The sequence below is a fragment of the Emydura macquarii genome, unplaced genomic scaffold (assembly GCF_026122565.2).
Source record: "Emydura macquarii macquarii isolate MOO-44397 ecotype Brisbane River unplaced genomic scaffold, CSIRO-AGI_Emac_v2 contig_2473, whole genome shotgun sequence".
Taxonomy (NCBI): Eukaryota; Metazoa; Chordata; order Testudines; family Chelidae; genus Emydura; species Emydura macquarii.
In genome coordinates this window covers 11,998,013-12,012,035 of record NW_027132610.1, presented here as the reverse complement: position 1 = coordinate 12,012,035, position 14,023 = coordinate 11,998,013, and the positions used below count along the sequence as shown (strand labels likewise).

At 40.8% G+C, this 14,023-nt stretch overlaps 1 protein-coding gene and 1 long non-coding RNA gene across 5 annotated transcripts in view; one reads left to right on the top strand and one right to left on the bottom strand.

Moving 5' to 3' along the window:
- The window catches only part of STARD13 (StAR related lipid transfer domain containing 13), a 375,055-nt gene that overhangs the window by 207,011 nt on the left and 154,021 nt on the right, over positions 1 to 14,023 (top strand). The window lies entirely within an intron of this gene.
- Positions 833 to 13,846, bottom strand: LOC137162826 (uncharacterized). The gene is made up of 3 exons (XR_010922512.1): positions 13,726 to 13,846; positions 2,327 to 2,485; positions 833 to 977 (listed from the first exon to the last, which is right to left on the bottom strand). It is a non-coding gene; the product is annotated as an uncharacterized lncRNA (long non-coding RNA).

Genomic DNA, 14,023 nt, shown 5'->3' with positions numbered 1-14,023 from the left:
CTGCAAGGTCTACTCTACAAAAAAACCCGCACATGACATCTTATTTGAAAAATTCACCTGGACAAAGGGTGGATGATCGAAAAAAAGGGAATGTCTGGGTTTTAAATAAGCTTTGTCTCAGGTTGCCAGGGGCTTGGAAAAGTGTGTTGCATTTGCTATGGTCCTTTACTGTAGATTCCACTATGTGTAGAAGCAGGGAGCATCTTCCTCAACTTCGTAGTTACAGGTGATTTTTTTTTTAATATCCTTTTAATGTGAATCACATACTCACTGGTTACTACAGTTACTTCCCCCCATGCAGTCTGCTTGGCATGATATATATTAACTTATCCAGAATAATGTTGTAGAAAATTCTTTGAGGATGTCAGCCTTTTCTGCACCATTTTACTATTAAAGAGGAGCATATAGTTCAGAATATATAATCTACACTTCACTGATTTGTTAATCCTAAATGTTTTCTTCAATTAATCATAATAGATTTTACAGGATTATATAAATAAACCAATTCTAGAGTTAAATTTCAACTATTAAATTTTTAATAAAGCAGAACCTCTTATTATTTAGGACTTTGGAAAGACCACAGCTGGGAATGCCCCAGTTAATAGACTCAAACAGATGGATTCTGACAGGTCTGTGAACTATTCACACCATTTTTAGCAAATGTTTTACAGCAATCCTAAACTATAAATGCTACTTCAGAAACAAATATGAAATTGCCTTCATCAGGGTACAAGGCATGAGTGTGTGACTTTAAAATAATCTGAGTTGAAAATGATGATGATATCCATTCACAGATCAAGAAGCAATGCTCTGAATGTACAGCTATCGGGCCTGCTTTATACAATAAAGTTTTTTATTTAAAAACAGACAACAGCCGAGGGTGTTTGTAGATGTAATGAAGTGAGCACTTTCAACAACAGCTGGTTCCACTTTTTTCCTCAGGACGCTAAATAATCTCCATCTGTAGAAATCACTGTCTAGAGAAAGTGAGCACACAGCCTCAGAATAATTCTGTAAAGCAGTTGACACAGAATAAAATAGTGCAATAATGGAAAGTGCTAGAGTAGTTCATGGGAATTATGAGAAAACTGATGGGAAAAGGGCTGCTTTGTGATACTAGAATTAATGGTTTGGACCATATCCTCCTATGGCAAAACCAATGGGAGGCAAAAGTACTTCCTTTTATCTGACTTAAATGTGTAATTTTTCAATTTCATTGAATGCCACCTTGTTCTTGTATCATGAAGTAAATGGGATCACCCGATTTTTCTCCTCTAAACCCTTCATTATTTTATCTCTCTATATCAAATCCTCTCTCATTTCTCTCAGTAGAGATTTTCAAAGCCCTGCAAGGGATCAAGCCTCCCAGCTTCTTTGAAATTAAAGGGATTTGTATGACCAAAGCCTGTAGTCAGCTTTGAAAATCTTAAAACTCTTCTCTAAGTACATAGTCAGTCTTTTCTGTCTCTTCTCTTTCCATGTTTCTGATCATTTGTGTTGTCCTTCTCTGAAGCTTTTCTATTTCTGCCATGTGTTGGCATGTTTTGTTTTTTGCCTACTTTCTTTCCTACAAAAGGTATTAAAATCTCCTTCAGCACTTAGAAATGTTGGGGTAAATTGTGCTGTCAGCTACATTAATGAAAATACAGAGTAACTCCACTGAAGTCAGTAGAGACATTCTGGATTCTGACATAAGAATGACACTTTATCAGTCTTGCTTGATTTGTAGTATCACTTCTGAAGGTCAGGAAGATTTGATTTCATAAAGGAACAAGAGCAAAGAGCTTTACATTAATTTTGCAAATAATATTTTGGTAGCTACCGTACCTCCCCAGAATTACCAGCTCATTAGTGTGGACAAATGCTTTTATTTCAATACAAAGTTGATAACTTAATTATGGTCTCAGTTAAGCAAAGCACTTAAAAACCTTTTTAAAGTTAAACATGTACCTAAGGCTGGACTCCACAAAGGATTTAGACATTGCAATGCTGAGTGTCACGGGCACTTAACTTTTAGCCTAGAAAATCACAGGAACAACACTGTGATCCACAAAGTCTAAGATAGAGACCATAATAAATGTTGGGAGATGGGCCTGTTAGAATGTGATCCACAAAAGCCAGTGTGCTGGGCAACACCCTGCCTAAGCTACCCAATGGGAGATGCCAATATGCTAAGTTCCACCCTGATCTTAGCGATAGGCAGCTAGCTCTGACAGTGATCCATGAATGGGAATCCCTCTCCTGGCCTAGGCCCTATGTAGTTTCTAGAAGGAACAAGTTAAGAGCCTGCCTTACTCCACACAAAATGGGAGTCATAAGTACTCACCAGGGATGTAGGAAACCCACATTCAATTCCTTCCTTTCTGCTTGAGGGGGAGAAAGGATTTGAACACAGGCCTCCTACTTCTCAGAAGTATGCACCAACCACTGATCTAGGGGATAGTCAGGGAACTCCTTTGGTCTCTCCTGGTGAAGCTGTTGCAGTCTGGATAAATAAATAGTGATTGGGCATTAGGAAAAAGTTTTTCACTAGGAGGGTGGTGAAGCACTGGAGTGGGTTACCTAGGCCTGGTCTACACTGGTGGCTTAATTTGAATTAAAGTCCCTTAATTCGAATTAATTACTCCCGCATCTACACTTGCGCATTGTTAATTCGAATTAAGGAGCCTTTAAAATCGAATTAATAAAACCACCTCTGCAATTGGATTAGCACTGGAAGCGCATCAGTCAATTCGCATTAGTGTGAGTGTGGATGCAATGGGACTTAATTTGAATTAATTGGCCTCCAGCTGTATCCCATGATGCCCCATTTCAGTACCCTCCCCCAAAGCAGTCCCAGGAAGATTTAAATCTTCAATTCCAGTGGTGAATGGGTTTAAAATCCAAGCTGCGATCACCCACCCCCCCACACACACAACAAGCCCTCTGCAGTTTGTCTCTTTAAGGGTTTGAAAGATTTCACCCCCTCCCCGCGTGGTGAATGCGTTTTTTGTCCCTTTGAAAGTTTAGCCCTTTAAAATTTGTCCCTTTGAAATGCCAGCAATGAGAGGAAATTCTTTGCTACATTGTTTCAGTGGCCAATAATGGAAATTGATACTTTCTTAAGAGTTTATTCACAGTGCTGCATGTGGATACATTATATCATGCTTTCCATCAGTGAAATGGAAACATTTGTATCACTGTATTAATATACTAATTGACTCTGTTGTTATTTATCTTACATTCTACAGACACCTGTAGAATCAAAATCAAAGGCAAGCAATATACAGGGGGTTGTAGGGGGAGCATAAAAGGCAGACAGCATGCAGGTGGGGGGGTTGGTTTGGTGAAGGGAAAAATCAAAGGCAAGCAATATCCCGGGGGGGGGGGGGGGAGCATAAAAGGCAAACAGCATACAGTTCTAAAGTAATCCAGGATAACCTGCGATGTATTTGTCACAGTCAAAATGAGAGCATAGTTCAGCTGGCTCCATGTGCCTGCAGCAATGGTGATCGGGGGAGTAAAAAAACAGCATGAAAATACTTTTCCTGTTTGTTTGGGGGTGGGGGAAGCAGCACTGCATGGTGGGATGATGACACTGGTCTCAACAGCCTCTATGGTTAGTTGCACTGTGGGATAGCTTCCCACATTGCACTGCTTTCTAATTCGAATTAAGGTTGGCCAGTGTGGATGCAAGAAACCAGCACAAACACTGTAGTGTGGACAGTCTGCAGCACTTTCTATAAATCACTTTCTGTCATTCGAATTAAGCTAATTCGAATTAGTGCTGCAGTGTAGACATAGCCCTAGAGAGGTGGTGGAATCTCCATCTTTAGAGGTTTTTAAGATGCGGTTTGACAAAACCCTCGCTGGGATTATTTAGCTGAGGTTAGTCCTGCTTTGAGCAGGGGGTTGGACTGGATGACCTCCTGAGGTCCCTTCCAACTCTATGATCCTATGATCTGTGTGAGAATGATTCTATAGTCTCATGTTTAGGGCACCTCCCTCGCAGGTAGTAGGAGAGCTTGGGTCAAGCCCCCTGGCTCTCAACACTTTGATTTGATTTAAATAGAAATCAAAGGGATGTCAGTACCCAGGTGAGAAAAAGATACCACTAAGTAAAATTGAGTCTGGAATATCCATTTTGTTTTATAGAAATATGTAAAATATATAATTACAAAATGGGGGTCTTACTGTTTTTTTTCATAAGCATCCTAAACAGCAAGGACAGCAGGGTAAGCGTTATCAAGCAGAAGATTATACATTAATCCTGGTGTGATAATGTTGCACAGAAGGTACCAAATTCAGAGGGATTATAAAATGGCTGGAGTGAATTCTAGGTATAATACTGAAATCCACTGTTTTCAATCTCTGGATTCAAGGTCACAGTAGTGTCTAGCATGAAGAGCTCTCACCATAACACTCTTTGTGTTGCTTTCTCTTTAGCAAACCTCGTGACTCTGAGTTTTGGAACAATTATCTCCCCTTTTATGGAAAGGATCAGTTGGTGTTGTTTTTAAGTTCCTTAAAACTGGGAAGAGGTTTATTGCTGGAGCGGATCAGGCAACATATGGGAGGAAATAAGGCATTCTCCTGAGATAGATTAAGTTTTTGTCAAGGAATTCTATGGAAATTTTGGAAAATACACAGGTCATTAATTGAGTCCAGATTTAGCTACTGCAAATAGTGCAAAGATGCAGCGTGCCAGATGCTTTCCCCTACTTGTTTTTTACTACAATTTCTATTTATGGATGTTTTGATTTAGTGACTTAATTGATTTCATATAGTTCACTGTTTTATAATGGAACTCTTCTCTCTTGATTATTTTTTGTCATTAGCTGCATGTGTAAAATTTGTAAATTAACACAATTTAACTAAAAAAATACTCAGTAATAAGAGCTGAGTGGGAAATAGCAATTGTAAACAAGGAAAGTTGTGGGAGACAATGATCACCCTTAAAGCTAGCGTATTTCATTATTCCTCCCAAGTCCTCTCAACATATATCAGTGTTTTTTTCCTATCCAAATCATGCTAGTGTAATAAGAAAGCCGAAGACATCGAGCCCTGGGACAGCATCCTGAAAAAAGATTAATTGGCTTCCCAGCCAGTGGGCCACAAAAAAGGAATGCCACCCACATGAACATGTCACTATCTTTTCTGAGGCTCTTGGAAGGGGATGATATGCATCCAGCAGCCTGACTCCCAGCCCTTCCTGAGCCCCCTCTATGCGTTCAGCCCAACAATTCCACAGCCACATCAAGTGAAGGTTGGCCAAGGATGGGAGTTTGGCAGCAGAGACAGCTAAGCTAGCTGCACTTCATGCAGGACAATAGAGATACATCAGAAAGGGACCCTCCCCACAGTTCTCCAGTTTGGGCTCCACTCAGTCCCAGGAAATGTAGGTATTCCCTATTCTCTGCCCAGGCAGTCCTAAAGTGTAGTTCTAATCTGGAAGGTAAGTCTATGGGGCACAATATTAATTGTTTCTCAACAAATTCCATATAAACTGTGCTCAATTTGCAAGGACAAATTTTTTTCCACCTACCACTTCTTCCAACTTCCTCTAGGCATCTTGCACATCATCCCCAGTAACAGAGGACTGGATCCACAAATGGACTTAGGCATTTTGACATTGAGCATCGCAAAGCCTACCTTTTAAGGACATAGAAAATCATAAGAAGAACACTGATCTATAGAGCCTGAGCTGGGCACATTGGTTCTCTCCACAATGAATGGGTAGAGATAGATACCTTAGAATGAGATCCAGAAAATGCAGCACTGGGCGGGAAACCACCTAAGCTAACCAATGGGAGATGCCGATGAGAAGGGGTGACCTAAGCCCTGTCTCTCTTACAGGAATAGGTGTCTAAGTCCCGGCCGCACTGAGCCACCTATCTCTGCTTGTGATCAATTAAGTGGGAGAATATAGGTACTGCTCTGCCTAAATCACGTGTGGGGCCCAATCCAGTAAGTGTGCTCAGAGGCTACCTAACTCCACACAAAACAGCCATGTTGGGCAAGAGAAGGCCCTCCCTTATAATCTTTACCCAGTGGCTGAGGTACTGACCCAGCATATGGGAGACTCCTGGTCCAAGTCCCCTCTCTGCCTGAGGAGGTGAAGGTATTTGAACAGGGATCTGCCCCCTCTCAGGTGAGTGCTCCAATGACTAGGCTATGGAGTGATTGTCACTCACCTATCAATGGTATTGGTCTATTACAGGATGAAAAGATAGAATTATTTATAATAATGCAGAAAAAGCAGGAGCGTTCAATAAATATTTCTGTTTTGTATTTGGGGAAAAGACAGATGGTGTGTCATATCACATGATAATAGTCTTTCCATTCCATGAGTAATCTCAGGAGGAGGTTAAACAGCAGCTATTAAAATTACACATTTTAAAATTATCAGGGCCAGATAACAAAAAGAGTTTTAAAAGAGTTGACTGAGGAGCTCATTGGACATTAATGTTGATTTTTCAATAGGTCATGGAAAACTGGGGAAGTTCCAGAAGACTGGAAGAAAGATAGTGTTTGCCAATATTTAAAAGAGTAAACAGGATTACCCTGGTAATTATAGGTCTGTCAGTCTGACCTCAATTCCAGGCAAGATAATGGAGTGTCTGATATGGGACTTGATTAATAAAGAATTAATGGAAGGTAATATAATGAATGCCAATCAATATGTCTTTATGGAAAGTAGTTTCTATAAAGCTAACTTGATATCTTTTTTTTTTAAATGAGATTACAAGTTTGGTTGCTAGGGTAATAATGTTGATGTTATAGACTTCTGTAAAATATTTGACTTGGCACATGACATTTTGATTAAAAAACAAGAACAATATAACATTAAAATGGCACACATTAAATGGATTAAAAGCTAACTAACCCATTGGTTTCCAAACGTAATTGTGAACAGGGTATCATCACTGAGCAGGTATGTTTCCAGTGGTGCCCCCCAAGGATCTGTTTTTGGCCCTATGTATTTAACACTTTTATCAATGACCTGGAAGTAGGGTAAACAGATGTCCCGATTTTATATGGACAGTCTCAATATTTGGGACTTTGTCTTATACAGAGCCTATTACCCCCACCCCCTGTCCCAATATTTCACACTTGCTATCTGGTCACCTTACCTGGAAGAAAACAACTGATAAAGTTTGCAGATGACCCAAATATTGGGGAACTGGTAAATAATGATGACAGGTCACTGATACAGAGTGATCTGGAACTCTTTGTAAACTAGGTGCAAGCAAACAATATGCATTTTAATATGGCTAAATGTAAATGTTTACATATAGGAATAAAGAACGTAGGCCATACTTACAGATGGGGGACTCTATCTTAAGGAGCTGTGACTGTGAAAAAGATTTGTGGTCATGGTGGATAATCAGCTGAATATGAATTTCCAATGTGATGTTGTGGCCAAAAGAGCTAATGCGATCCTGGGATGTATAAACAGGAATTTCAAGTAGGAGTAGAGAGGTTATTTTACCTCTGTATTTGGACTGGTGCAACTACTACTGGAATACTGTATCCTCTTCTGGTCTCCACAATTCAATTTGATAAACTGGAGAGGGTTCAGAGAAGACCCATGAGAATGATTAAAGGATTAGAAAACATGCCTTGTAGGGATAAACTAAATAAATTTAGTTCTTTGAGTCTAACAAAGAGAAGAGTAAGAGGTGACTTGATTACAGTTGATAAGAACCTACATGGGAAACAAATATTTGATCATCAGCTTTTCAATCCAGCAGGAAAAGGCATAACACAATGCAATGGCTGGAAGTTGAAGCTAGAAAAATTCAGACTGGAAACAAGGCATACATTTTTAGTGGTGAGAGTAATTAACCATTGGAACAATTTACCAAGGGTCATGATGGCTTCTCCATTGCTGACAATTTTTAAATCAAGATTGGATGTTTTTCTAAAAAGATACACTCTAGGCTTTATTTTCTGTGGCCTGTGTTATACAGGAAGTCAGACTAGACAATCACAATGATTCCTTCTGGCCTTGGAACTTATGACTCTATTTATCTATGAATCTTTCTCTGGCTCAATTAATATTTAATTAAGTGGAAAAACTCCATTAGGAGAGATTGAGAGAGCCCCACATCAGAATATTCTATAACCCGGTACCTGCCCACTGGGCTAAATGTTACAAGGAAGATCCTCCTCCTTCCTCCCACCCTTCCCCAGCCCTCTGGCTGTTTTGTATAGAGTTAAGTGCCGTCCAAGCACACTTACTGGATCAGGTCCACATACAGGTTAGATGGAGGAGTGCCTGTCGTCCCCACCAGGAGGCTTAGGTGGGAGAAAGATGCCCAGGATCCTAGAAGGAGGCATAATACACATGCCTAGAGACAGGAAGATATATACCTAGGGAACTGTTACTGCAAAAATTTAGGCTCCAAGTGAATTTAGGTGACACAGGAATATGCAACCACTGGACAGGAGTTTTGTGGATTGCACTGGGGCCTAAAAACTTGATTTAGATGCCTAAAGCTGGGTCTTAGGTATATAAGTACCTTTGTGCATTTGGGCCAGACTTCTTACAGGCCAAATTATGCCCTCAGCTAAACCTCTGCCACTTATTGGCTGCAGATTATGCTTCTAGTGACACCTGATAGCCTTAAGTGGGTTTGCACAGGTGTTTGTGATGGCATAATTCAAAACCGATGGGGTTGCACAAGTGTAAGTGGGGGGTATAATTTAGCCTGCAGATGAAGCTGTATGGCTGACGGGGAGACAGAGACATCTTTTGACTGGCAAACTAAGCACATTTGGTGCAGAAATCAGTAAGACACAATGAATACAGAACCCTAAGGTATCATATTTATCAAGTCGCTTATCAGGGTAAAACCACACTTTAATATCAGCACTTGTACCCATTTATTTCATTCTGCCTTAGTACTCTCGAAGGACCCTATTTAACTAAGCATTTAAGTACATGCTTAAATCCCATTGACTTCAATGGAATTTAAACACATGCTTTAAGTTAAGCTTTTCAATTCCACCCACACAACATGTTTAAACCTTGCACAAAGAATATATTTGATTATTTTGATTTTTTCCATTTGTAAAATGTTTATCCATTATTCAGAATTATTTACTCTTTCTTTTCCTCAGCAAATAATTCTTGATTGGTATATTGTTTGTGAATTCCATGGATTCAGAATTCACACTATATTTGTAGTTACCTAAATTGCCTGGTATCATTTTGGTTCCCCAGTTGGATTACTTATGTAACAAACATAAGAGCAATACAGATTTTTGTACTAAATATTCTAGTGTAAACTTCAAGATCCACAGTTCATACCATTGGTTAGTTATTAGTCTATTTGAAACAGCCCAATATTGAAGCTAACAGCTCATTTCTCACAAGCATTTACTACTAAATCTGAGAACTTGAATATTTGTGGAAAGTGAATTAGCAAGGGTTGCAAAAACTTATTTGGGGATTTGCTTTTACATCAAAGCAAATATTAACGAATAGCTTTTGTACTATTCATTCACCTCTATTAAACCTTGTCCTACGGCAAGCAAATCGAGGAGATAGAGGTTATCTCAGTCTTCATATGTGTTCACTCCTTGACCTCTCTTATGTTGTTAACAAAGGTGCCAATTAGGAGCAATGTAATGATGGGATTTAGGATGTGAATCCCCATTCTCTTCCAAGCAGGGCCTCCTTTGAGCTGGGGTGACAGGGCTGAAAAGGACTGGATCCCATTTGTAGTCTCTTGGAATTATCTAATCCCTAAAATCAGTAATGTTATTTTAAAAGGCTATTTCCAAATTGTTCGCAGATTTCATGGCAAAAACTACTTCTCACCACCTGAACTTTCACTAGTCTGAGCAGAGTGGGAGTAGGTTTATTCTAAAAGCAGTATTGTAACAATAAGAGCTTATTGATAGTTTGCTAGCAAAATGTTCTGAGCTCCATCCACATCTACTTGGTCACATACCATTATGTTTAACAAGATGTGTCCCGGTAAATAAATTATTTATCAGAACCTTTCACAATACTGAAAAGGAGACCAAATTAAGGAATTAAACACATTATCCTGGCTTTCTTCTTAACCATTTGCATTCCAAGCAACATAAAATGGAGATGCCTACAGCCTAGGAACCTAGTTCTGCCCTCAGTGTCACAGGTACAACGCCACAGTAACTGCACTGTAATCAGTGAGTTCCTCTGGTCTAAAACTTTTGTGAGATCAGAATCATGTCCTCTGTTTTACAGGGGTAAATCAAACTCTGCTAAAACAAATGGAGTTTCTCTGGATTTACACCCACCCACAGAACTGGATTCTAAGGACCTAAATGAACATGGATAAGAAACCAAAGCTAACACTTTAAAAACAAACAAACAAACAAAAAAAAAGCCCAGATTTTCAAAAGTGATGTGTGATTTGGGTACCTCCATTTTTGGATGCCCAGTTCAAGACCTTTGAAGGGGGCCTGATTCTCTGAGGGTGAATGCTCAGTACTTTCTGAAAATCATTCTCCTTTAGAGTGTTACCTAAACATTGAGGCATCCAAAATCACTAGTGACTTCCAAAAATCTTGGTCCAGGAGCTTTCCCCTAGTTAAAACTGTGGGTAATAGTTTGGGTCTTGAACCCAGGCCTGCAAGTCCCCAGACAGCTACTACAGCCTAGGGTGGGAAGCTACTATTTGAGCCTAGAGTAGGTGGGCAGGCACCCACCACTAAAGGCCCCTCCCCCAGCCTAAGGGGAGAAGCCACCAGATCCAGGACTCACTAGGGTGGGAAGCTGCTAGGGATATATATATATATATCTATAGAGAGCGAGAGAGAGAGAGCGCCTCGGCCTAGGCACCACCTGTGGGAGTTCTGGTTGGAGGATTGCCCGGCTCCACCGATTGGTCCAATAACACCATTTAAGCCAGGAGAAGGACCAGAAAATTTGTCTGAGCAACAAGAAGAATTGTTATTGTAGTTGTATTGAACTCTGCTTGTACCTCCCTCCTGTACCCAACCCTGTTCTACTTCTGCTCTTAGCATGCTTGATCCTTGCCTCTCCTCCTGCCCTTATATCTTGCCTCCAATCATTGATTACCAGTCCTGGCTCTGACCCTGACCTTGGCTCTATCCCTCAGCTTTGATTACTGGTTCTGACTGTGGCTTGTCCCCTGGCTCTGGTAACTGGCAGTTGACTCTGGTACTGACCCTTGTTTTCGTTCTCTACCCTGGATGCTTGCTCTATCCCCTACACTGGAGTCCTGTTCTGACAGCTAAGCCAGACAGCCTACGTCCCGATCCATAACACTGTGTTACATAAACACATCCCAACACCTTATCTGGAGAACAGCAAATGGGGAATGTGGGGTGAGTGAGAGACAACTGGCTGCTCAGAAAGGGGAACAAAGGATGCAGATAGCTGGAAGTGGAGCCTTTCAGCCTGACCCCAACCTGATGGGACCTGATGACAAGTGTCAGCTTCTTGTCAGGCCAGGAAAAACTTGACCCTGTGGGGTTCATCTCTGGTGCAGCAGCAGCTGCATATTCCACTGCTGTCAGCTGCCACCACCTTGCAGTGCTCTGTGTGCAAGGAGCGGGGCATAGCACAGTCACGGTGCTGACCTCATGGCAAGTTGAGGGTCCTAATCATGACATCATTATTGTGCAAAATTTATCGTATGCAGTAGCATGTGTGTAGTGATGTAATTAAAAAGGGATTGGAACTCCATTCAGGCTGAAGTGTAAAAATCCATGCTAATGGATCCTATTGCAGGTTTGGGGCTTTAGATTGTAAACTTCTCCAACTAACTATTTTACCCTTTGTTTAGCACATCCTACCTATCCGTCCAATACACTGACCTTGCTAATCAAAGTAATAGTTGTCCCTAACACTTATACAGATTCTCATCTGTGGGTCTGAAAGTGATTTACAAAGGCAAACATCATCTTAGTTGTATGGCTGTGAACTGAGGCACAAAGAGGCTAAGCAGTTTGTCCAACGTCACCTACAAATCAGTGTCAAGCATTGCAGAAAAAATTGAAAAGAAGACAGTTTCCTCTGGATTTCTTTTTCAATTCATGGGAATATTTTTATTTTTAATTGTTGGTTGGTTGGTTTTTACAAAAACTACCTTTGACTTGACAGTGCCTGTAATTAGGATATGTGAAATACTTGGGGTCAAAACCTGAAAATGGAGGTTTTCCCCATACATTTTGTTATAGTGGTATTGAGGTAGCAGTTAGAAAGAACAAAATATTGAAAACTTCCCATGATGTCTCTGAGAAGGCATGATGCTTCTGTTAAGAGCAGGAATGTTTGCCTGTGATTCAGCGTAGCAGCAGCAGTAGGTCTTCACAGGGATTTCAAATGTATTTGGAAAACATAAGAAAGTGATTGGATAAACTAAATTTATTCGTACACTTTCTTATGTTAACACTGTGTTATCCAAACACATTCGGGTGGGTGAGGAGAATAGGGTATATGCTGGTCCACCACTACGTACATGTATTTATACAGCTCCTGTGAGGATAGTTGTAGGAACTCACTTGATAGTTTTACCAGATGGAATTGCAGTGAGAATATGGAAAATAGTCACTACATGTATGTATTGCATGTATGCCATAAAGCTTGCAGAATGCTCCAGGCAGAAAAGTCTTGGTCATGTAAAGTGTGTCCCTCATTCAGAATACTATTTTTCACCCTATTTATTCACTCAGTCGCCTTCCCATTTTTTGTTCAATTCAAGGCCTTGATCCTGCAGGATGCTGAGCACTCTGGACGTGATCCAGCAAAGCATTTAAGCATAAGTCCAGCTGAAGTCAATAGGACTAATCGTGCTTCAAGTCAAGCCTGTGCTTAAGTGGTTAGCTGGATCAGGGCCAGAGTGTTCAGCACTTAACAGGATCAGCCCCAACTGCCTAATTCAAGAATTAGGCCCTGATTCAGCAAAGCACTTAAACACTTGTGTAATTTTAAGCAATGGACTGCAGGGATTATTCGCTTCCAGCTCCCCTGGGAGTACACAGGGACTAACAAATCCAACCCCCCTGTGCACTAGCCAGCAGAGCTAACTGGCAATGACAGAGGTCCTACAAAGACCTGTGGTAGTGAGACTGCATGCCTGGGAGTTGGGAGTGTTCCCTCACTCTTTGCTAGGGGCTGTGGCTGCAGACCACAATGGGGCCCACAGTGATTATTTTTATGCTTTTGTGGCCTAGCAATATACTCATGTCCAGGTGGTGGTTTTGGCATGTATGGGCTGTTAAGCTTGGTGCTTTCCATGTCCCTTTATTAGTATAAGCCGAGTAACTTCTTTTGCTCTCTCATGGGCCTTAGGGCGTGTGACAGGGAGCTAATGAAATGAGTCAAATCAGGCAGTTGCCATCCTTCCCTCTGCCCACCACCCTTTGAGCCTATAAACACATCACCCTGGGACAAGTCCACATCTCACTTAAATCTCCTGCTTGCATTACAGCTCCTTTCTGTGGTTTGGCCTGGACACTAATACTCTTCTAATCAGGGCATGTGTTTCATAGCAGTATTATCCTTTAAACACGCAGTTCTTAAAACACAAATGGATAATCCTCTCATGTTAGAACTGGAGGGGAAGGAGAGGCACTGTATGATTTGGAAGCCTCCTCGGCTGATTTGAGGTTACTTAATGGTGTCTATGATCCTCATTTTCATGCTGAGAAAAAAAAGTCCTTGCACAGCAGTATTCATTTTACAAACTTACTGTCAGACAGTTTACATAGCAGCTGCCTTACCTCCAAAACACATCAGTGTTGTGCTGTCCAGTTAGGCAGTATTCTGTCGCAATGCAGAAGTGACTTCTTTACCTCTCAGCTGTGTTAAAATCCTTAATACATTATTTCTTTTACCTTCTCCCCACCCCCAATAAAAGTCAGCTTACAGACAAGTGGGGCAGAAAACAGAACAGCCTTCTGAAGAGGTTGGAAGATGTAGAGTGCAGTCAAAAAGAATGAAAAAGTTCTGGCTGCTGTAGGTTTCCCACCACTTTTCACTATGTATAAACTAGCTTCCAGCCTGCATTAATTCTATCTC